This window comes from Bos taurus, chromosome 19 (genome assembly GCF_002263795.3).
Source record: "Bos taurus isolate L1 Dominette 01449 registration number 42190680 breed Hereford chromosome 19, ARS-UCD2.0, whole genome shotgun sequence".
In the NCBI taxonomy this organism is placed as follows: domain Eukaryota; kingdom Metazoa; phylum Chordata; class Mammalia; order Artiodactyla; family Bovidae; genus Bos; species Bos taurus.
The window spans coordinates 33,703,554-33,726,521 of NC_037346.1; the positions used below are offsets into that span (position 1 = coordinate 33,703,554).

Consider the following 22,968-nt stretch of genomic DNA (forward strand, 5'->3'; position numbering starts at 1 on the left):
TAGCTTGGTCCCGTCTCCAGGACAAGTAGATCCAGGACAAAGTGTGTTGTTAAGAACACAGATGTGCCCGCAGGTTGGGAAACTCTCAAGTCAGCTTAGTATCTCCCCAAGCCGTCCTACCGCAGACCCTGCCAGGTCTCTGGGGCCGGCTGTCGGCTTCATTGTTCTGACGTACCTGCTTCCCTGTGCCCTGTGCTCTTCTAAGGTGTTTGATTGGCTGTCTATCTAGGAAGATGACCACCTTGACCTTGGAATCTCCTCTATGGGAAGTCCCCATCAGCAGCCCTGAGGGACTTGGTATCTTGGGGTCTCTGCCTGCTCCCAGGCTGTGGCTCGCACCCCGAGCTGGGTGCGGTAGTAAAGCCCCTCTGAACCACAGTGTGCTGTTTCCCACAGAAGAAACTGCAGTGGCACTGCTGTTTCTGCCCTAGAACCCTGCTTTGGTGTCCAGATTCTTGATGAATTTATTATCCTTCAGTTCTATAAAACTTTGCTGCATTAAATACAAATATAGTTCCCTTCCTGTGAATTATGACCTCAACAAAAGCTGGCCAACAGAAGATATACGTTAAACTGTGACGATTCATGGAAATGAATAAGCCCATAGCAGCAAGTTTCCATGCTAGCAGTTACCATGGTGACCATGGGCATGAATGGCTATTTAAGGTGCTCTCTTTAAAACATCTCATTAGGCACCGGATAGAAAAACTGATGAAATCATGGGGGAACTTTGTTTTTTAATTTTAATGAAGAAAGAATTTAAGCTCCAGGGGATCTTCCCAACCCAGGGATTGAACCCAGATCTCCCACATTGCAGGCAGATTCATTTTGCCAGCAGAGCCATCAGGGAACCTAAGAATACTGGAGTGGGTAGCCTATCCCTTCTCCAGTAGATCTTCCTGACCCAGGAATCAAATCAGGATCTCCTGCATTGTAGGTGGATTCTTTACCAGCTGAGCTACCAGGGAAGCCTCTAGAAATATGTTAGCTACTATTTATAAAGCAACTGTTAGAGACCATACACTTTCCTAGGGTTTTTGCTTAAATTGTCACATTTATTCCTCAGAAAGTCCCTATGAGCTAGGTAGTATTCTTTTACCCTTAGAGTAGTTGAGGAAACTGGGAATCAGACAGATTGTATAATTTTCTGATATCCACACAACGTGTGTTAGAAAACCTAAGGTTTATACAGAAAAAGTTCATGGTTTTTCCATTCTCCCATATTGCTGTTCTGATAACAGTAACTAAATTAAAGTATAAATACGATGACCAGGTATTGCCCCCAAGCTCATTCCCTCTCACACTACCAGCGGCTCAATGTCCTCCACACAGGCTGACCACAGCCTGAAGTTTTCTTATTAGCTGCCTATCTTCCCACTAGATTACAAACTCACTGAGAGCAGGGTCCTTGTCTGTTTCACTTCCCACCCATCATCAGTAGCTAGAACATTATCTAGCATGGATCAGGGAATCAGTAAATATTTGTTGAATTAACAGACAAATAAGGCAAATTCAAAGGAAAAGTTAAATTAAGCAGGACCCTGGAGAGGCTTCTCAGGGATAGAAACCCCACCCCATCCCACCATGTCCCCTGCCTCTTGCTTGTAGAAAAGCTTTAGCTTCCCAGGCCTTGCCTGAGTTCCAAAGTTAATCAGAGCAGTGAGAAAATACAGAAACAAAGGAAAACAGTTAAGTAAGACAAAATAATAATAGTTAAGCCACAACACAGGTGCTGGACCTTCAGTTCCTCCTCAAGGGCTCTAGATAGCAGTCTAAGCCACGTCCTGAGTGGTATAGAGACTGACACCCCCACCAGCTGGAGTTAAGTGCATGCAGCCCACCAGCACGTACCTCAGACCCCCTGTAACCAGAAGTGGATGTAGACTCCTGATCACCTCACCACCAACCGTCAGAGAATTGTGTACAAGCTGATCACACCCCCTACAATACCCACCGCTAACACTGTCTTTAAAAACCCCTCCCTGAGAGACCTGGGGGAGTTTCGGTCTTTTGAGCAGAAGCTGCCCATTCTCCCTGCTGTTTGGCTCAATTGTTGTTCAGTCTCTAAGTCATATCCAACTCTTTTGCAACCCCATGGACTTCAGCACCTCAGGCTCTCTGTCCACAGGATTCTCCAAGCAAGAATACTGGAGTGGGTTGCCATTTCCTCCACCAGGAGACTCTTCCCAACCCAGGAATCAAACCTGAGTCTCCTGCATAGGCAGGCGGATTCTTTACCACCAGGGAAGCCCTTTTGGTTCAATCACAAAAGCACTAAAGCAAATGCTTATATAAACATGTATTTTAAAAGAAAGCATTTGACAAGTTCAAGACAGAATTTAAATTATAACTTTTAAAAAGAAATACCCACGGGCTTATTCGGGACATACTGTGCTGTATTTTTCCATGTACTATTTTCAGTAAAGCAGTTAGCAAACTTGAAAGATCATAATAACAAACATGTGCTTCTGTAACTCTGAAATTGTGACTAAAGGAAGTTCTTCTTCACCAGTTCATGCACACATTTGTGTTAAAAAACATAACAATCTATTTTTCCCTGGAGAATACCCAAGGCCAGTTTAACTAAAGGAGGATGCTCACTGAAGTGAAGCTATCAAGTATGAGCCTAAGTGTTAATATATTCCAGAACAACAACAACAAAAAATCTTAATTTCCTCTGCCAACCCTGCAAATGCATTCCCTATATCACTGGGGAGACAGGTGAGAGAATGTAGAATGACCAACCAAAGGCCTCATTTCTCTCAGCAAAATCAATTTGAAGCTAGTAAGTAAACATATGTCCTCACAATGAATAGCAGGTTATGTCCAGAAGAACTATTTAAAACATCTTACTCTGAGAATACTACTAAAATCTTTCAACATGATTTCTCTCCAAAATAATTTTATTGAATTAGTATTTTTTTTTAATTATAAGACTACATTTTAAAAATATTTTACTTTATTGATTTTTGGCTGTGCTGGGGCTTTATTGGTGCACGTGGGCTTTCTCTAGCTGCGGCCTGAGGGCTCTCACCGAGGCGGCATCTCTCACTGAGGACCCAGGCTCTAGGGCGCGCAGCCTTCAGTAGTCGCGGCCCACGGTTTCAGTCGGGTGCAGCGCAGGGGCTCAGCAGGTGCAGCGCAGGGGCTTGTGAAGTTGTTCTGAGGCATGTGAGCTCTTCCCAGACCAGGGATCGAACCCACATCCTCTGCATTGGCAGGTGACTCTTAACCACTCGCCCACCAGGGAAGCCCTAAATTTTAAAATGTCTGACGCTTACAGTCAACTGAAAAAGCTATAAGCTTACAGTCCTGTATCATTACAGTCTCAAAGCTAGACTTAGCCTACACCACCCTGTCATTTGTAACTCTTGTTAAAATGCCAGACTACAGCTCCTTTAAAGAAAAACAAACCCGGCGCATGGTGTCAGGCATCCTTTGTTGCTGCTTATAGTGACTAAGTCCCACGCTTCTAATACAGCTTTCATCTACTTACTACACATCAAAGGGTTTTACAGGGTTTTCTCTTTACACCTTAATTCAGTTTGTTCAGGATACTGTCACTCTTTCCCAGATAAAAATGAGGAAAATAAACTGAGCAACTTACAAAATAATATTGAGGATGATCAGGTGGAAGTTTATAAAACAAATTTGGCTGTGAGTTAAATCATCACTGAACCCAGGTCACAGGTACATGAAAATGTACCATATGAGGCTGTGTATTTTTGTGAATGTTTGAAATTTTCTGCACTATAAGTTTAAAGAAAAAATAAAAGAAATTGAACAAATGACTTAAAAGTCACAAAGCAGAGACTTCCCTGATGGTCCAGCTGTTAAGAATCCACTTGCCAATGCAGGGGACATGGGTTTGATCCCTGGTCCAGGAAGATCCCACCAGCCACAAAGGAACTAAACCCATGCACCACAACTACTGAAGCCCCTTGCATCCGAGAGCCCTGCTCACAAGAGAAGCCACCGTAATAAGAAGACCGAGTACTAAAACTAGAGAAAGCCCGCTCGCAGCAATGAAGACCCAGTGTAGCCAGAAACACATAAATAAAGATGGTAAAGATAAACATTTGAAACAGGGCAAGTGGTGGGGGTGCGTGGGGAGTCAAAGCAATACACAAAGAGTGCCTGGCAGAAAAGAAAACCCTAGTTCACCTATAACTTGGTGGCTAGACACACCAGCGGTGTACTGTCACCTTTAGGGTGAGCTGTTTCAAAAGTCACCTTCAGCAATGGAATGATTCATTCCAGGCGAGTCATGTCCTACTGCCTTACTATTAATTACCTGTAAGACCAGCCTCAGATCTTATTATAGCCATGGTGGCACGCAGAAGCCAATAAAATGTCTGCCATCCTGCAGAGAACTTGTTGTTAGCCTTACAAGAAATGCTGGAGGGAGTTCTTCAAGGTGAGAGCAAGTGAGCCCAGAAGGAAATTCAAATTCACACACACAAAAATTCAAGGAGCACCAGTAAAGGTAATTATGCGATTATAAATGGGAGTAAACACAGGGTCCATCCTCCTCTGAACTGATTATTTTAAATTATGTGGTGAGAAAGACAGTGGGAGCAAGTAGTTGGAGTATACACGGGGTCCTTGGGAGGCACCCAGGAGGTAGGCCCTGCCTCACCTCGGAGAGTCTAGAGTTGCAGCCTGACCTCGAACGGAGCAGGTCTCTCTCTCCTTGATACTACTTCAGAGCCTGAATACACTTTAATTCCTGCACACATCACACTGTTTATAATCATTTTATAAGCTTCTGGATTAGTCAGGATTTGCTAGGTTGCAAGTGACATGAAACTAATCTGAACTAGTTTCACAAAGCAAGAGGGAAGGAGGACCAGATTTCATAAATAAACCCTGGAAAGTGCAGGGGTGGATGTGGCCCAAGGAACCACTGGACCAAGGGAGACTCTCTCTGCACATCTTTCTGCCTGTCTCTCAGTGAGGGTGGGTTCAGGCCCCACCAGATTCATTGATTAATTAATTGTGCAAATATCACAATCCATCAATGCTAACACACCCAATATCCCTGAGGTCAGCACACCTCCTATGGTCGCCGCTGGATGGTCAATGCTGCTCAGGACGTGACAGAATAAGCTCCCTGAAAAGCACAGTAACTTGGCTTTCACTCCAGGTGGCCTCAGAGCTGACCGCAGTCCTACACTATTCCAGGCTTCACACCAGAGGACCATCGAAGGAGCGGTGTGAGTCCTGGCTGCTTTATCAACACAGTCTGCAGATCCCTTTAGGTGAGATAAGGAAGGGCCAGCATCAAATTCACAGAATGGGTGTCACAAGCCCAAAAGAAAACCCTGGAGACAACCTGGAACACTTCCACAACCACACACAACATGTTACCAGGGTTCTTGGTGGCAGAGGGGACTTCATCTGTGAAAAATCACAAACGACCTGGAGTCAAAAGTGACTTAGAAGAGAAGGTTTTAGGGCTTCCCTGGTGTTCCAGAGGTTAAGAATCTGCCTGCCAAAGCAGGGGTCACCAGTTCTTATCCTTGGTCTAGAAAGATCCCACACACCACAGGGCAACCGGTAGTCACCACAACTATTAAGCCTGCGTGTTCTAGAGCCCGTGCTCCACCTGAGAAGCCTGAACATTGCAACAAAGGGCAGCCCGGCTCCCACAACTAGAGAAAGCGTGCACACAGCAACGAAGACCCAGTGCAGCCAAAAATAAAAGAATGGATGAATGAAGTTTTTAAAAAGAGGAGGTTTTAATAGGAATTTGATAACTAGATATTTGCTGGTAGTAAAAGTTAATAAATTTTTAGCATGAAAAAATTATTTTAAAAAAGAAGAGATAAGTTCCCTGGAGAAGGAAAAGGCAACCCACTCCAGTACTCTTGCCTAGAAAATCCCATGGACGGAGGAGCCTGGTCCTCATGGGGTCGCAAAGAGTCGGACACGACTGAGCGACTTCACTTTCACTTTAAGCAGCTAACAGCACTTACACTTTCCTGTTTACATACAAATAAAAACACTGTATGATATAAACTATATGATATAAACTGTCTTAAATATGTCCAAAAGATCTTTTCATACATCTAAAATAAAAGGTGCACATAAAAAATATGTTATGGTTTAATTAACAGTATTTTTTTCTTTCTTAGTGGAACACAAAGTAATTGTTTGAAAATGGATGGCACCTTAGATTTTATGAAATTGTGTTGACAGAGCACTCACTGTGCACTGGAGACATACACTTAGCCAAACAAAGATCAAGCTTATAAATTTAAAAAACAAAAAAAACCCACCAAAGACCAAGTTTCCACAGAACTCACACCTCCAATGACTCCCAAGAGGGTAGGTGGCTCTGGCTGCACCACACCCATTTCAAACAACTCAGAGGAAAGTGATTAGCCTGGTCTGGGGACATGATATGACCCCTGGAAAAGCCTCTGTGAACAGGGAGTGTTAAGTCCTATGATGGTGTCAGTCTGGGTGATGGCCAATCCTTGTGCTCGAGGTGAGGTCTACTTCCGGAAGAAGACAGAAAGCAGCATGAAACAGACAAAAATCACAGTCGTTTCCATGTCTGTCCTGAAAGACTGTGGGCATCTAGAAGTGGGGTTCTTGTTCTATATTGGACAGAGTCCAATCTGGAAAACAGAATTCAAGAGCTGTAGCTCAGCAGAAGTTGAAGCTCCAATACTCTGGCCACCTGTGTGCAAAGAGCTGACTCACTGGAAAAGACCCTGATGCTGAGAAACATTGAGGGCAAAAGCAGGAGGGGGCGGCAGAGGATGAGATGGTTGGATAGCATCACCGACTCAAAGGACATGAGTCCAAGCAAACTCCAGGACATAGTGGAGGAGAGGCAAACTGGAGTGCTGCAGTCCATGGGGTCACAAAGAGACATGACTTAGCAAGTGACCAACAGCAACAACAAAGCTCAGCAGAGGGAATTAACATGGGAACTGGTCACAAGGTTTGCAAGTGAAGCAAGTGATGCATGCTCAATCATGTCTGACTCTTTGCAACCCCATGGACTGTAGCCCACCAGGCTCCTCTATCCATGGGATTCTCCAGGCAAGAATACAGGAGTGGGTTGCATTTCCTACTCCAGGGTATCTTCCCAACCCAGGGATCAAACCTGTATCTCCTGCATTGGAGATACTTTACCACTGCGCCACAAAGGAAGCCCCAAAAGGTTTGGAGAATGACCAAAACACTAAGTGGTGGTGGAGAGCAAACCAGAGCCTCAGCAGGAGCCCTCCAGCATGTTTAATAAGACTGGAGGAGCAAAGAAAGGAGGTGGTGATACCAATCAGGGTTCTTGACTTCTCCAGTCCATAGAAATTGACCAGAGGCCAGACAAGAAATTCAGGCAAGGCTTTGTTAGAGCCCCTGCTGCAGCTGGGCTGGATGAAGCACAAACTGATACCAAGATTGCCAGGAGAAATATCAATAACCTCAGGTATGCAGATGATATCACCCTTAAGGCAGAAAGAGAAGAAGAACTAAAGAGCCTCTTGATGAAAGTGAAAGAGGAGAGTGAAAAAGTTGACTTAAAGCTCAACATTCAGAAAACTAAGATCATGGCATCTGGTCCCATCACTTCATGGCAAATAGATGGGGAAACAGGGGAAACAGTGACAGACTTTATTTTGGGGGGCCCCAAAATCACCACAGATGGTGACTGCAGCCATGAAATTAAAAGACACTTGCTGCTTGGAAGAAAAGTATGACCAACCTAGACAGCATATTAAAAAACAGAGACATTACTTTGTCAACAAAGGTCCATCTAGTCAAGGCTACGGTTTTTCCAGTAGTGGTGTATGGACTGAGAGTTGGACTATAAAGACAGCTGAGCGCCAAAGAATTGATGCTTTTGAACTGCAGTGTTGGAGAAGACTCTTGAGAGTCCCTTGGACTGCAAGAAGATCCAACCAGTCTATTCTAAAGGAAATCAGTCCTAAATATTTACTGAAAGGACTGATGCTGAAGCTGAAACTCCAACACTTTGGCCACCTGATGCAAAGAACTGACTCATTTAAAAAGACCCTGATGCTGGGAAAGATTGAAGGCAGGAGGAGAAGGGGATGACAGAGGATGAGACGGTTGGATGGCATCACCAACTCAATGGACATGAGTTTGAGTAAACTCCGGGAGTTGGTGATGGACAGGGAGGCCTGGTGTGCTGCAGTCCATGGGGTCACAAAGAGTCACACGACTGAGCACAAAGGGTCACACGACTGAGCGACTGAACTGAAATGAACTGCTGCAGCAGGGGATACTGAGAGCAAGTAATAGGTTCCCTTGCTCGCTCCCTGAGTGGGGGTGAGCTTGTTTCTCATGTTAGGTGAGGGTGGTGTTGAGTGCAGGGGGCATGCTCAATACCCTGCTTTTGTTCCCAACACTCTGCTTTTGCTCAAGGCTCTTCAAAAGTGGCTGCTGGGTTTTTTGGTCTCTTTGTATCTTTTGTCCAGAATTTATCCCAACTGCACAGACACAATTATTTTTAGCTCCATATAGTTTCTTTGTACTTTGTTGCTGGAAGAGAGGTGTGTCCAGGTGCAAGCATTGCAGCAAAGGCTCCCGTCCTGGCCTGTCTCAGTGGGACGAAGGCCAGAGGCAAGTATCCCTCAGCTGGAGCTGGGACCACCCCTGAGACACTGTCCAAGGCAGAAAACAGGGGTGATAAATCCCCTGGCTCCCCCTCCTCTCACATCCTGGTCTCCCCTGGGGCCTCCACCTGTACCTTTAGCTGGAGGCAGTGGCCAGGGGAGCAAGGGGATGAGTTTGGGGGTGAAGAGCCAAGTGACCAGTATCATCTTACTCGTCTCTGTATCTCCAGGGCCCATACCGGGACAAGGTTCTGATAGAAGGAAATCAACTAAATATAGAGAGAAACAGAATTACTACCAAAATGCAAGACACGAGGTCTGAATAGTACTCCCTAGACTGGAGAGAAGAGGTAACTTACTCCACACTGAGGACACAGGAAAGGGTCACAAAGGACATGGGGAAGGAAAAGGTGAAGAAATAATGAGCAGAGGAGCTTCCCTGGAAGTTCAGTGGCTAAGACTCCACGCTCCCCATGCAGCAGGCCTACATTCAATCCGTGGTCAGGGAGCTTAATCCCACGTGCTGCAACTAAGACCCGGCACCGCCAAATAAATATAAATATTTTTAAAGGAAAAAAAGAAACAGGGACTTCCCCAGCGGTCCAGTGATTAAGACTCTGCCTTCCAAGGCAGGAGGTATGGGTTCGATCCCAGGTTGGGGAACTAATATTCTACATGCCTCACATAGTGCAGCTAAAAGTTAAGAAAGAAAAAAGAATAATCAGCCAAGGTTTGCCAGTGAAACAAAAAGGTGAGGAAGTTGGGCAGGCAGGGAGCCTGCACGCCTGAAGGCAAGACTATGAATACTTTTCAAGGAAACATAAAAGGTTCAGAGTCAGATTCCATCAAGTGCTTTTTCAGTTTCTCTTAAGGTGATTACATAGCTTTCCCCTTTCATTACTTACACAATGGATTAAACTATGTCCTAATATCAAAGCAATCTTCAATTCCATGAAGAAAATCTACTTGAAATTCTGCTGAATTCATCTTGCTGTTTTATTTAGGATAGTTGCATATATCCATATGTCATCTTTGTCTATGGTTTACTTTTGTGGGCTTGTACTCTTCTCCATCAGGATTATTTTGACTGTGAATTTAAAGTTCTGTGATTTCTTATTTTCTGACACATTTTGATAGCATGGGGGTTGTCATCATCAACCTCTGATAACTGAAGGACTCAGGATTTTGTGTGGAATTTTTACCCAGTCTCTGTCCTGTCATTCCTGCTACCCACTCTGGGGCTGGTTACCACCCCCATTGCCTCCACCCCAAGCCCCCACTCCTCGCCACCACAAAACCAGGTCTCTGCTTTCCAGCCATAGTGAGCGAAACTGTCACCTCATGGGTTTTACAGACGAAGCACAAAAAGGCCCTGCCCCTGTCTTGCCTAATTCCCCTCCCCGCTCATTTTCCATGCCTCCGTCTTACAGAAAGTCTTCCCTGATACGTTCCACCCTAGACCCATCCTGGCCTGTTCTCCTCACTTGTCTGTCTCCCCACCCAGAGCTAGAGCTTGAAGACTGAAAGTGTGCTTCATCACCAGCACCACCTAGGCACTGGTACAAGCAGGTACTTGCTTCCCAGTGATCAGGCAAATGCTGTGAGCCTGCGCCTGAGAAACAACAGGAGAAAATGTTGTCAGAAAATGACAGTCTGCGGGGCAAGTCTGGACCAAACGAATGGATCACATTCACTGACATACTGTCATTGCCTGCCTTCAAGCTATGGGCTTCCCAGGTGGTTCAGATGGTAAAGAATCTGCCTGCCAATGCAGGACACACAAGTTCTATTCCTGGGTCAGGAAGACCGAACCCTCTTTTGAAGAGGTCATGGTTACCCATTCCAGTATTCATGCCTGCAGAATCCGACGGACAGAGAAGCCTGGCGGGCTACAGTGCATGGCAAAAGAGTTGAACACGATTAAGTGACTGATCATGCATGCACGCCCCTTGAGCTATAAGAGCGGGAGAGGAGTGATTGTGAGACACTATGACTCCTAAAAAGCCTAGAATATTTATTAGTGCAGCTGGTTTTCTTTCCTGTGCTGACACTCACTGCCATCAGAACAGCCACCGCACCATGCTCTGAGGTCCAAGCCCACTTCACCCCAGAATCACATTCAGGTAGCACCTTCATGGACACTAACTATCATCACGCTTGTTTATTTTCAAGGTTTTGCTCCACACACAGCAGGGGCTGATCATAAACTCAGAAGACCACATGACCAGGAGGTCACGGGAACAAGTGAAGCCTGCTGGGTGGCAGATAGTCTACCACTCGGTTACTATAGCTGACACTAAAACACAGCTGATTCAACAGAGGCTAGAAATCTGGATTTTTATGTGAAATATCTTGATTATTAACATGTTGTCAATTAACAAGCACAGACATTTATCTTGGTATCTGGGGGCAAATAAAAAAAACTCAGTTATATATAACTGAGTCACTTTGCTGTACAGCAGAAACACAATATATATATATGTATATTCTTTTCATATTTCTTTTCCATTATGGTTTATCACAAGATACTGAATATAGTTCCCTGTGCTCTATAATATAATCTTATTGTTTATCCATACTGTATGTAATAGTTTACATCTGCTAATCCCGAACTCATAATCCTTCCCTCCCCTTCTTCTTCTTCTTCTAAGTCGCTTCCGTTGTGTCCGACTCTGTGCGACCCCATAGACGGCAGCCCACCAGGCTCCCCCATCCCTGGGATTCTCCAGGCAAGAACACCGGAGTGGGTTGCCATTTCCTTCTCCAATGCATGAAGGTGAAAAGTGAAAGTGAAGTCGCTTAGTCCTGTCCGACTCTGAGTGACCCCATGGACTGCAGCCCACCAGGCTCCTCCATCCATGGGATTTTCCAGGCAAGAGTACTGGAGTGGGGTGCCATCGCCTTCTATCTCCCCCGGAATTGGTTATTTTGACTACAGAATTAAGGATTTCCTTAAGATACTAACAACAAAGTGGACATCATGTATCAGGAGAAACCATTTGTATCTTCTAAAAATCAGTAAGTGGTTAATGTCTAAAAAATATTCTAGTCAGAAATCTCAACTGGAAAATGGAGGGGAGGATATTCCCTGATGGTGCAGTGGTTAAGACTGGGGCTTTCACTGCTATGGGTCAGGGTTTGATCCCTGGTCAGGGAAATAAGATCCTGTAAGCCATGTGGCGAAGCCAAAAAAACAAAAATGGGGAAACAGCATGAACAGGCAATTTACATTAAAGAAAATACAACAAGGTAGCAAGCATACACATTCTCAAGTGTATATACTCAGTAGTAACCAGAGAAATGTAAAATAGAGTAAGACTGCAAAAGATTAGAAAGCTGGACAATGCCAAGTGTTTGCAGAGAAAAAGGTCTTTGGAATCCAGTGCACTCTGGGGAGATGCAGAATGGCGTGGCCTCGCTCAGAAGCAATCAGTGATACTGACTGGCACACACTGTGAGCAGGCAGTCCCGCTCCTGGCCCACGTCCAGAGAGACTCTCCCAGAAGTCCATATGGGACATGTATGAGAGCTTCCCTCAGCACTGCTTGTAGTGTCTGGGCATAGAAATCAATGTGGGCATCCATCACCAGGAGGGAGAGAGGCACAGTTGGTGGATACACAAACTGGACAGTCACCATAGCGACAGGAATGAGTCATAGAAACATGGCGGTGAGTGATAACACTAGAAGAGTCTAACATGACACTACTTATGTAAATTAAAAATACCCTCCCATGGGGACGTCCCTGGCAGTCTGGTGGTTAAGAACCGGCCTTCCAATGCAGGGGACACAGGTTTGATCCCTGGTCAGGAATGAAGATCCCACATGTCTCGAGGCAACTAAGCCCAAGTGCCACAGTGAAAGATCCTGTGTACTGCGACTAGGAGTCCACACAGACAAAGAGAGAAGAAACAAAGGAGATAACAAACTAAATTTTTTAAAAGAGAAAAAATAAGAAAAAACATGCACACAAAACAATACACATTCTTGAGAATACATACACACAAGATGTGGATGTATTGGGTAGGGTAGAGATCTCCACTCAAATCCAAGTATTTGGGGAAGATTTGAGCACATTATATCATGATGGCATCAAGAGACTGAATACGTAACAGTTACATTTGGGGAAATACCTACAAATAAAACCACAATGATGCTCAAAAAAAAAAAAAAAAGAATACATACAATAAGAGCATGTGTATTAAACAGAATAGTCGGCCATGGTGGGGGTGGGGAAGAGAATGAGACAGTGGGCTACACAGAAGAAAAAGGAATAAATTATAAATTTATAAACTATAAACCAATGAAAGCACGAAAAACACAAAAGACGTGAGGGGCTCAGATGGAGAAGCTGTTCCTTTGGAGAAGGAACTGGCAACCCACTCCAGTATTCTTGTCTGGGAAATCCCATGGACAGAGGAGCCTGGTGGGCTACAGTCCATGGGTCGCTAAGAGTCAGACATGACTGAGCATGCACACACACACAGGTTTACATCACCATCCTCATCACAGAATACAAGTCAGCGACATGTGGATCAAGGATGGAGAAGAGATGCCTTTCCATGTTCTTGTAGCTGCTCCTTCCAGAAGCACTAACAGATACCAGCGTAAGCGCTTCACCCTGCCGGGGAGGCTCTGGGTCTATAGCTACATGTGGTTTGCTGTTTGGTCCTCAGAGAATTCTCAGTCTTGTGGGAGATTAAACTTAGACACAAAGTGAAGCAACAAAAGCCACTGAACACAGTCACAGAAGAGAAGTAAGGGATAAAATGCCCCATGGGTGGAGCCATGGCCAGAGTTTGGGGAGCAGAGCCTGTGGTGGAAGAGGTGACCTGAATGATCCAGGAAAAGATACACATGACACTGGGGATGGTCACGTGCCTTGCACCAGTGCTCTGCCACTGGTGACCGAAGACCAGCAAGAGAACCGATCACTTAACAGCCCAGTGGTCACCCCATGCTCTGCCCCTCAAGGCTGCTAGCCACGCAACAAACTTCAGCTTATTCCAAAGTCAGGAAATAGTGCTTTACCCGTAATACTCCAGAAATGCTGCTTTCTCCCGAGAGAGGGCAAAGGGCACTTGGTAATTTGGCTGGGAGAAGTCATTTCCAGGTATGGTTTCCATTTTTTTCCTGTGGAAAACAGGAGGGCCATTTTACAACAAAGGGTTAACAGGGCAGGCCTGAGACAGGCCTGAGCCAGTCGGCCCTTGGCTGGCACCTGGGAACTTGGATTTTGCTTCCTGATGTTTGCAGGACTGATAAGAGAGGCTCTTATTGCCCCTAAACTGTTTGTGCAAACACTGTTTTATGCTCAACACCTGCTTCCCTTCCAGGAGCCTGGAGTTTGGGTGGATACTAGGCAGAGGGTGCCCGGTGTGACCAGCACCCAGAAAAGACCTTGGGGCCCAGTCTCAGGAGAGCTTCCTGGAGGAATGTGCTTCAGCTGTGTTTGCACAGCTTGTCGCCGGGTGACTCCCCAGGAGAGGACTCTCAGAAACCTGTGCCTGGTCCACAGGGCTTGGCCCCTCTGGGCTCTTCCCTTTGCTGGTCTTGCTTTGTATCCTTCACAGTGATAAGTCACAGCCATGGGGATGACAATGTGAGAATGTGAGGAGTCCCGTGAGACCTCCTAGGAAATCTCTGAACCTGGGTGTGGTCTCTGGGACCCCCTCAACAACAGAAATTGATTCAAGATAAAAGGTAATATTGAAGAACAGACTTGTGGACATAGTGGGGGAAACTGGACTAAATACATACTTCTGCTTTCCTACCCTAAAATTCTTTGGAACGACAGAAATATTTTTAAACCACTAAATCAATAAGAGATCTGGAGAACAAGAAACAAGACCAGTGGCCAACGAAAGCACCTAAGACACTTCTGAGAGGCACAGCATACTCAGGGTCAGACTGCCCGATTGAACCACAACCCGGCACCAGCCTGGGAGGAGCCCGTCATGCAGGGTTTCAGGTTCCAGATCAGCAGAGGGAATGAGGGGCAGGGGTGGGATCTGACAAGGAGATGAACTGGGGCACGGCAGCCGGGATGGCCAAGCCCCTGGGACTCCTCCCTGCACACTGAGCGGCCATGACACGAGCCCCTGCCCTGGACCACAGAGTCCACGAAGCAGCACGTCACAGTCTCCAGCAATCACGAGAGGCAGCAAAGAGGCAAGCAGGCAAACAAGAACCCTCATGCTCAAGTATGAGCATCTGAAGGCAGATGCCCCAGGTTCTTACTCAGCGTCATGAAATGGGAACACCAAGTTAACAGGAAGACGTATGCCTGAGAGGGGAGTTAATGGAGCACATTGTTGTTGTTTAGTCGCTGTCGTGTCCGACTCTTTTGTGACCCCATGGATTGCAGTCTGCCCAGCTCCTCTGTCCATGGAATTATCCAGGCAAGAATACTGGAGTGGGTTGCCACTTCCTTCTCCAGGGGATCTTTCTGACCCAGGGACAGAACCAGTGAGCCTGCTGCCTTGCAGGTGGGTTCTTTACCGCAGAGCCACCTAGGAAGCCCAATGAAGCATGTAGAAGAAATTATTAAATGTCTTTGGAAAGATGGAAGGGAGGCATGACTATGAAAAGCAAGAGCCAACTGTTGGTTAAAATCTCTACATGGTGAAATTAAAAAGTGCACACAGGGGACATCCCTGGCAGTCCAGTGGTTAGGGCTTTGCCTTCCAATGTAGAGGGTGAGGGTTTAATCCCTGGTTGGGGAGCTAAGATCAAAAAAAAAAAAAACAACATAAACAACAGAAGCAATATTGTAACAAATTCAATAAAGACTTTACAAACGGTCCACATCAAAAAAAGATTAAAAAAGAAAAATAAAACCCTGTCAAGGGAATTACCTGGTGGTCCAGCGGTTAGGGCTCGACGCTTTCACTGCTTGGGTCCGGGTTTGATCCCTGGTCAGGGAACTAATGGAGGTGTAGCAAAAAAAAAAAAAAGCAGGGTCAAGGGAAGTACTATTTGTGCAAAAAAAAAAAAAAAAAGGAGGACTTAAGAACATAATTCATACTTACTTGTATTTTCATAAAGTGTCCCTGAAAGGATATATAAGAAACTAATAACACTGGTTACCTGCTTTTGAGGTGACAGAGAACTTGGTGGGGAGACGGAGGGGCACCTTTTACTTACAGCTTTTAATACAGTATAATTTTTGAACACTGAATATCTTATTTATTTCAAAAATTAAATTTTAAAAAAGTAGAAACCTTGAAAATTGAATACATGATTTAAAAAAAAAACACTCCATAGATGGGCTAACGAGTTGATGGGACAAAGCTAAACTAGATTTGTAGAATCTTCTAGAATGCAGCCTGAAAATGATAGAACATTTGACAGAAAAGTCAAGAAACATGAAGGATAAATTAAGAAATCTTAATATCCATTTTCATACTATTTTATTTTATGTTTTGGCCACACAGCATGTGGGATCTTAGTTCTCCAACCAGGGATCAAACCCGCGCCCCCTGTACCGGAAACACAGAGTCTTAACCACTGGACTGCCCGAGAGTCCCAAGAAATTCTAATACCCATTTAACAGTAATTCCAGAAGCAGAAAATGAAGAGAATGGAGGAGGTAGGGAAACATTCAAACTTCCCCAGGGCCAAAGAAATATTTATCCACAGAATGAAAGGGACCACTGAGAACTAAGCAGGAAGAACAAGAGAAATCCACCCCAAGGCAAATAGTGGTGAGATTTTAGAATATAAGGAAAAAAGAAAAAATTGTAGAGCTTCAGAGAAATAAACAGGTTAACAAAAAAAACAAACAAAAAAGTGAGAATCAGATTACAAAGACTTCTCATTAACCACACTAGAGGCCAGCAGAGAATAAAGAATTATCTTCAAAACTCAGAGATTTTTAACCTAGAATCCTATACCCAGTCAATGGTATTCACGTGGAAAAGCAAAGTTTTTTAATATTTTTAAAACTTATGAAGGCTCAGAAAGTTTACCACCCATAGAATCTTTAGGGGAAAAAAATTTACTGAAGGACTCATGCGATCAAAACAACTAATGAATCCAAAAATGAGAAAAACAAGATAAAACAGTCAGTGATGAACAAATAATCAGTTAAACATATAACTGTTGACACATAATGTACAAAACCCCCAAATCTCATATATACAAATTATCTTTAAACATCAAGAGAAAAAATGCTTAGGTATGTGTGAAAACTTAAGGATACCAAAAGAGCTCAAATTCATCTATCATCAGGGAAATCCAAGTTAAAACCGCAATGTCATACCCACCAGAATGACGAAAATAAAAAAGAAATTACCAAGAGTTGGCAAGGATGTGAGGCAACCACACATGCTTCTCGGGTACATAAGCTGACGCAACCACTATCGCAAACTGTTTGGCAGCATCCGTAAAGACTGAGCATATGCACACTCTATGACCAAGCAGTTTCACTTCTAGATATACACTCAACAGAAACGCATCCATCCAGCCAGCAAAGACGTGTACTAGGATGTTCACGGCGCACTATTCATGATAACCCCAAACCACCTAAAGCCAGCCAAGGCAGAATGGATATCCACATTGTGATACATACAAACAGTGGAACGTATACAGCAATGGAATGAACAAACCACAACCACACTCCAGAATCCTACAAATTACACAAATGCAATGTTGACAGAAAGCAGCTAAATACAAAGGAGCACGTACTGTACAATTCTATTGCTATCAAGTACAGAAACGGGAAAACCAGTCTATTGTCAGAAATGGCAGGGGTTATCCTTGGCAGTGAGCAGCAGGATGACAGAATCTGGAATGTGGGAAAGGTTGGTCTTATTTTTGTTTGTTTCTTGTTTTGCCTGCTGGTTAAACATGTATTTAGTTAGTCAAAATTCATCAAGCTGTTAAGATGTGTATACCTTTACATGTTCATGTTATACCTCAATAAAATGGTGTCTCCAAATTCAAGGGTGCCAAACACAAGCAGAGTAAGAACATGTAACTTTGTTCTTTGTAACTTCCATGTCTTGAGAGAAATAAAATAGAACAAAACGAAAAAAAAAAAAAAGAAATCCTCAGTCAACCCAACAAAAAATAGGAAAAGGGTGGAGGCTGTCAGGAAATAAGCACAAGACATTGAAAACATAAAACAAGACAGCAGGAATAGGACCCAAAATAACATTAATAAAATATAAATAGGTTAAAGTCATTGATTGAAAGATAAAGATTTCACGCCCATTAAGATGGCTACTTTCAAAAAAAAAAACAAACAGAAAATAACAAGCATTGGAAAAGATAAGGAAAAACTGGAACTCTTGCACACTGTTTCAGGAATGTAAAAAGGTACAGCTGCTGGGGAAATAATAAAGCGATACCTCCAAAAATTAAAAACAAAATGATCATACAATCTTGAAATGTGATGTCTGGGTAAATACCCAAAAGCACAGAGAGCAGGGTCTTGAAGAGGTGTTTGTACACCCATGTTCAGACCAACATTACTAACAACAGCTGCATGTGGAAGCAACCCAGATGAAATAACATGCAAAATGTGGTCTGTATGCACAATGGAATGCTATTCAGTCTCATAAAGAAAGAAAGGACACCTGCTACAACATGGACTGACCTTGAGAACACAACAGTAAGAGAAAAAAACCAGTCACAGAAAGACAAATTCTATATGAGGTACCTAGAACAGTCAATTTCACAGAGACAGAAAGTACAGTGGCGGTTACCAGGAGCTGGGGGCAGGGTGGGGTGTGTATTGTTTAATGGGAACAGTTTAGATATTGCAGATGATAAAGTTCTGCAGGTTGGCTGCACAGCAACATGAATATACTTACTACTAGTGAACTGTACCGGAGAAGGCAATGGCACCCCACTCCAGGAATCTTGCCTGGAAAATCCCATGGACGGAGGAGCCTGGTAGGCTGCAGTCCATGGAGTCGCCAAGAATCGGACTCGACTGGGCAACTTCCCTTTCACTTTTCAGTTTCATGCACTGGAGAAGGAAATGGCAACCCACTCCAGTGTTCTTGCCTGGAGAATCCCAGGGACGGGGGAGCCTGGTGGGAGGCCGTCTATGGGGTCACACAGAGTCAGACACGACTGAAGCGACTTAGCAGCAGCAGCAGCAGCAATGAACTATACACTTAAAAATGACTAAAATGGTAAATTTTATGATATGTGTATTTACCCTAACTTTTCAAAAAAGACAAACATTAAGGAATAAAACAAAATCTTCCTGTTAGGTAATCACAAGAGTAACACCTAAAACAAAACACAGAAAATCAAAAATAAATTAATATTACTAGAAGATATGCCAGATAAAGGGCTTCCCTGGTGGCTCAGCAGTAAAGAATCTGCCTGCAAAGCAGGAACTGCAGATGTGGGTTTGATCCCTGGGTCAGGAAGATCCCTTCTGGGAGCGATGGGATGGGAACCCATTCTAGCCAGGAGAATCCCATGGACAGAAGAGCCTGGAGGGCTACAGTCCACGGGGTCGCAAAGAGGTAGACACAACTGAAGTAATTTAGCACGAAGGCATGCATACACATTGCTTATAGGGTTCCCAGATGGCTCAGTGGTAAAGAATCCACCCGTCAATGCAGAATCCCCTGGAAAAGGAAATGGCAACCCACTCCAGTCTTCTTGCCTGGGAAATCCTATGGACAGAGAAGCCTGGTGGGCTACAGTCCATGGGGTCACAAAAGAGTCAGACACGACATAGTGACTAAGCAACAACATTGCTGTGGCTGGCTCATAAATGTATATATTTAATAATATTACAAAAACGAATAGAACAAAAGAAAACCATTAGGGATCACAGTGGAAGTCCTTAACACAATTCTCAGAATCAATAGGTCAAGCAAAAAATAAGGGTCCGGAGAATATAAATTATACTTAGTAAATGTGAGATGAACATTTAATTTTGTACAGGGAAAAGTCACTAAAACTGACAGCTTGTTAGACTACAGATTAATTTCTATTTTTCATCTTTCAGCACTATGGCAGAATTGAAGTCCCCAAACCTTCCACCTACAAACTATCTTTTAAAAATGCTAAATACACACACACACACACTTTTTATATGAAACTTTGGACTCAATGGACTAGAAAAAACAGTTGAAGCCAAAATTCAACACTGATAGAACTCGCAAAGAGGGTACTTCAGGGAGAAGGCGGGTGATCCAAAAAAGAGAATCTGTGGTCAGGAAGGAATGAAGAGGGAGGACGACGGTAAACAGGTAGATACATTTAATACATCTAGCTAACAAATAATAGCTAATAAACAAATCTAGCTAATAAATAATCTAAACAATTATCTAGCTAACCTAGAAAATAATAACAGCAATAATGTCTAATTTGAAGAGTTAAAGTAAGAATAGAGCCAACACCAAACAAGAGGTGACAGGAATTATAAGTTCTTGTCTCCATCAGGAGGACTGATTGATTATATGATCGAATCTTTCGACTCAAAAGGCTAAAATTTGAGTAAAATAAACCCAAGTTAAGGAGAAAGAAAAAGAACAGAAATTAATGACAGAAAAAATCAATAGGATTAATCAATAAATCCAAAAGCTAGTTTAATCAATAAATCCAAAAGCTGGTTATTTGAAAAGAAGTAAGCAAGCCTGGCCAATTAAAAAAGAGAAAAGGTGGACACACACGCACGCATACACACACACAAGTAAATATAAACAGGAAACAGCGCACTGCAGACATGGAAGACTTATTCTCTTACAACAGACTACTATACATAACATTATGTTAACATAAGTTAAATTTCTTTTTTTTTAAACATATGTTAAATTTCAACTGTGCTGATGATTTTCTAGGAGGACATAAAGTATTAGGTTGAAGAGGCAGAAAATCTTAGAAAAGCCAATCATGGAAAAAATTGAAAGGGAGTTAAATTCTAATACCAACTTCTTTAAAAAAAAAAAAAAAAAAAAAAAACCACCACCAGCAGTCCAGGCAGTCTGCAGTCAGATTCTGCCAGACTTCGGGACCAGATCATTCTGCTTCAGAGCATGAAGAAAACTTTCCCCTCTCCACCACTGAGGACAGTATAACCTTGATTATGAACTCATACATGGGAGGAGGGTGAAAAAACATAACACCAATCTCTTATCAATACAGATCCCAAAATCCTAAATAAAATGTCAGCCAACTGACTCTATCAAACAACCCATACATGCATTTTAAATTATCCCAGGATTTTGGCGACAGAAAAACTAGCAAAATAATCTCCTGTGATGTTAACAATGTCAAGAAGAACACTACATGGTCATATCAGTACATGCTATACAGAAGCATACAGGGAGGGGGTTGAAAGCCACAAAACAGAAACTGACTTAATCTGATAAAGAAGATCCTTAGTGAGGAAACTGGCAACATTCCCCTAAAACCAAGCCCAGGACAAAAATGTCCTATTTAATAGTCAAGGCTCTGGAGAGGTGGTCCATAGAAAACAAGAAATGAGTACAAACATCAGAAAGAGACCTCTGTTGTTTAACAGAAAAGAAGATTGTCCACGTACAACAAGCAGACAAATCAACTGGAAAAAGGATTAAAACGAAGAGACCTCAGAGAGGACGCTCCAGGTCTAGTTTGGGGCACAAATCAAAGTTAGTTTGCTTCCTGACTTCGTCCTGCAAAGCTGTTTTCTGTAGAGTAAGGCATCGGGGATGACAGGCTTGCCCCCACCCCCAACCTAGTCTCCCATCTTAAATGAAACAGCATCTTGTTTGAAACTAGATGACAGAAATCTTCTGAAACCAAAATTTGACTTGTGACGACTCAGCGGCGCTTTATCTGCTGCCTGCAGCGCCCGCAGCTGCTGATGGATAAGCGCGTCACGGCGGGCGAAATGCTCCCGATAGAGGGCAAGGGCGAGCAGCCTCCGGGAACGCGTCTCTCCAAGCAAGCAGCGCTCATTATATAAACTTACCTGCTGGCAAACGCAGCGCCCACACCTCAAAAATGAGATATTCAGGGTCCGAATTCCCTTTTTTAAAAAGAATTCTAAAACTAACGGCGTTCCCCGGATGCGCGAGGAGGAGGCGTCCCCCTGCGCTCCTGACAGGCTGCGCATCCCGGGCCACCGGGCATCCCAACGGCGCCCGGGTCCAGGTGCGCCACGCCGGCCGGGCTAGCGAAGCGGGGCCCACGGTTCGCAGGGGCCCGGACCCCACGGCCCGCCCCGCCTCGCAGCACCCAGGACAGCTCCCGCGGGGCCGCTCCGGGGGCGCCTCTGGGGCCCCGTGTCCGCGGCGCCGGCCTCCGTCCAGCGCTCCCGGACACTCCTGGCCCGGAGGGGAGGCCAGTCTCCTGCCGCGCCACCTGCGACACGGGTCCGGCCGCCCGGGTTGGACGGGCCGGACGCCGCCTCAGCGAGGGGCAGCCCCGCAACCCGCGCCGGACCCCGCATCCCGGACCCCGCACCCTGGACCCCCATTCCGGACCTAGACCGGGACCCGCAGCCCGAGATGACCACGCGGCTCAGACGCGAGGCGAGAATGTTCAGCGCCGACCCCACTCACCCGCCAGCTCCCCTCCGCAGCCAGCAGCCGCCGCGGCTCCCGCGCTCCCTCACGGACTTCCCGAGGGGCCCCCGCCGCCGAGCGACGCCCCGAGCCGCCTGCAGGGGGCGCGCGCGAGCGGCGCGGGGCAGCCTGGGAGATGTAGTCTCGCGGCCCTGCGCCGTCTCCCGCCCACGCGGTGCCCAGACCGCAAAGCTCGGTGCCTAGACCGCTAAGCGTGGTACCTGATCCGCAGAGCTCGGCACTCGGACCGCAAAGCGCGGTGCCTGAACCACAGAGCTCGGTACCCGGCCGACCAGCGCGGTACCTGGACCTCAAAGCTCGATAGCCGAACCGCAGAGCTCGGTACTAGGACCGTTCAGCGCGGTACCGGAACCGCCCAGCTGGTACCTGAACCGCCAAGCGTGGTAGCCGACCAGCTCGGGAGGACCTGGTTGGAAACTCAAACGCCCCCTCGCCGCGGCTCCGCAGCGTTTGCTGCATTAAAAACTCTGGGGGTGGGGCCCAGCAATCTGCCTTTTGCAAGCCCTTCAATTGATTCTTAAGTTCCCTTAAGTTTGAGAACATCTGCTCTAAGTCCCACGCACCCACTCTTCTCCAAGGGACCTCAGCTCACCTGTGGCATCAGGTATATATATATGTACACACACACCAGTCCATCCCCAGGGGCACTGGTGGCCCAGGCCACCCCTCTCACTCCAGCCCTCAACTATCAGAGTCCACCCAACGTCTCTTCGAGAATGCCTCTGAAAAGTCAAAACTCAACAGGGTCAACACCACACTCACACTGCCTCATCTGGTTCTGCTCCAGTGAGCCTCATGTACATTGCATTTGTCCACTGGGGAGTCATCTAA

The 22,968-nt window shown here is 45.1% G+C and overlaps 1 protein-coding gene across 4 annotated transcripts in view; it reads right to left on the minus strand.

Annotated features, from left to right (window-relative positions):
• SPECC1 (sperm antigen with calponin homology and coiled-coil domains 1) overlaps positions 1 to 22,174 on the minus strand; it is a 206,548-nt gene extending 184,374 nt beyond the window's left edge. For 2 of the 4 annotated variants that reach the window (XM_010816096.3, XM_059878318.1), the window contains exons 1-2: positions 22,114 to 22,174; positions 15,451 to 15,519 (exon numbers count right to left, since the gene is read on the minus strand). The gene's annotated coding sequence lies outside the window, so the exon portion shown is untranslated. Of the gene's footprint in view, positions 1 to 15,450; positions 15,520 to 21,521 lie in introns of all 4 variants that reach the window. The other 2 variants (XM_059878319.1, XM_059878320.1) reach the window with 2 other exon arrangements.
• Positions 22,175 to 22,968: the final 794 nt, after the last annotated feature.